Here is a 2,355-nt window from a genome sequence, read left to right as displayed (position 1 = left end):
ACTCATGCCCAGCCAATCTGTCAAGCATCTGATCAATAAACGACAGAGGGAAGTGATATTTTCTTGTGGCCTTGTTCAACTTCCTGTAATCGATGGAAACTCTCCACCCCGTGACTGTTTGAGTAGGAATGAGCTCATTCTTCTCATTAGCAATGATTGTGATACCTCCTTTCTTTGGCACACACTGAACTGGGCTCACCCATGAACTGTTAGAAATGGGATAGATGATCCCTGCATCCAGCCACTTAAGAATTTCTTTCTTCATGACTTCCTTCATGATTGGGTTTAGCCTTCTCTTTTGCTCAATAGTAGGTTTGCTTCCTTCCTCTAGCAGAATTTTGTGCATGCAATATGAAGGGCTGATTCCCTTGATATCTCCTATAGTCCAACCAATTGCCGATTTAAATTCCCTAAGAATTCTCAAAAGCTTCTCCTCATCACTACCTGAAAGGTCAGATGCAATAATAACAGGCAGAGTAGATGCATCACCTAAAAACACATATCTCAAATGTTCAGGTAAAGGCTTAAGCTCAAGAGTAGGTGCTTCCTCAATAGATGGCTTGAGGCACTTAGGATCTTTGTTCAACTCCTCCATTCCCAAAGATTCAAAAGGAATATCAATCTTCCTCTTCCAGGGAGACGCATTCAGAATTGCAACTGCTCATCCCCTTCATCATCTTCACTATCCGAATTCCCCAACAAGGCCTTCTCTAAGGCATCAGACCTTAGCAATTGATCAATTTCTGAAGTAACCACATAATCAACCAACTCCACTTTAAAGCATTCCTCATTTTTTGTAGGGAACTTCATGGCATTGAACACATTAAAAGTTACATCATGATCCATCACTCGCATGGTGAGCTCACCCTTCTACACATCTATCAAGGTTCAGCCAGTACCCAAGAAAGGTCTTCCCAATATTATGGGAATCTTCTTATCCTCGAAATTAAGAATTACAAAATCAGCAGGGATGATGAGTTTATCCACCTTGACCAAGACATCCTCCATAATACCTCGCGGATATGTAATAGAACGGTCGGCAACTGCAAAGTCATATAAGTAGGCTTTGGATCAGGTAAGTTTAACTTCTTGAAAATTGATAAGGGCATCAGATTGATGCTAGCTCCCAAGTCACATAGACACTTGTAAAATGACACATTTCCAATGCTGCATGGAATAGTGAAGCTTCCAGGATCTTTAAGCTTCGGAGGCAACTTCTGTTGCAGCACATCACTGTATTCCTCCATGAGAGCAACGGTCTCTAAGTCATCAAGCTTCACCTTCCTAGAAAGAATACCTTTCATAAACTTCGCATAACTAGGCATTTGTTCAAGAGCTGCAGTGAAAGGTATGTTGATGTGAAGTTTCCTGAACACCTTCAGAAACTTCTCAAACTGCTTATCCAGCGTTTTCTTCTGCAACCTCTTAGGAAAAGAAGGTGGAGGATAGATATGTTTCTCCCCTATATTACCCTCAGGAGGAGTGTGCTTAACAGTAGTCTTCCTTGGTTCCATTTTTGCTTCCTTCCGCACTTCTTCTTCTTCAGCCTCAACTTCAGATTATGGAGTCTTAGCTTTTTCAGGATTCACAACCTTACCAGACATTAAAGTAATTGCCTTAAAATGCTCCTTAGCTTCCTTCTTGCCTGGCACTTCAGTATCGCTTGGGAGTGTGCCAGGTTGACGATTAAGTAATGTATTAGCAATTTGCCCAATCTGATTCTCCAAGGTCTTGATAGACACAGCTTGGCTCTTGCACATGAGCCTCAACTCCTCCAATCCATAGCTATAGCCGTAGCTATATCCACTTCCACAATTCCTACTACTTTGCCTTGCAATATTCTTTGCATAGGATTTTGGTATTCATTAGCTTCCATGAGCTCAATCAACTCATAAGCTTCATTATAGCTTTCCATCCATAAGGCTCCACCAGACGCTGCATCGAGCATAGGTCTAGACTGAGCACCCAAACCATTATAGAAATAGTTTATAATCATCCAATCAGGCATGCCATCATGTGGGCACTTCCTTAGCATCTCCTTATATTGATCCCAAGCCTCACACAGAGATTCTCCAGTTTGCTGAGCAAACTGAGTCAGAGCATTCCTGATTGCAGCAGTCTTCACCATAGGAAAGAATTTAGTGAGAAACTTTTGAGCAAGATCCTCCCATTTGGTGATAGACCCTGGTGGTAGAGAATGTAACCAGCACTTTGCCTTATCCCTCAGAGAGAATGGGAAGAGTCGCAGCTTGATAGCATCTTCAGTCACCCCATTGAACTTGAAAGTATCACAGATCTCGATGAAATCCCTGTGCATGTTGGGGTCTTCTGTAGGAGAACCCCCAAACTGAACTG

At 42.2% G+C, this 2,355-nt stretch overlaps 1 non-coding gene across 1 annotated transcript; it reads left to right on the top strand.

Moving 5' to 3' along the window:
* Positions 1-2,006: 2,006 nt before the first annotated feature.
* LOC141699470 (small nucleolar RNA R71) lies at positions 2,007-2,113 on the top strand. Its single transcript, XR_012565933.1, has one exon. It is a non-coding gene; the product is annotated as a small nucleolar RNA R71 (small nucleolar RNA).
* Positions 2,114-2,355: the final 242 nt, after the last annotated feature.

This window comes from Apium graveolens, chromosome 11, assembly GCF_009905375.1.
Source record: "Apium graveolens cultivar Ventura chromosome 11, ASM990537v1, whole genome shotgun sequence".
Classification (NCBI taxonomy): Eukaryota; Viridiplantae; Streptophyta; class Magnoliopsida; order Apiales; family Apiaceae; genus Apium; species Apium graveolens.
This window is presented reverse-complemented; position numbering and strand designations above follow the sequence as displayed.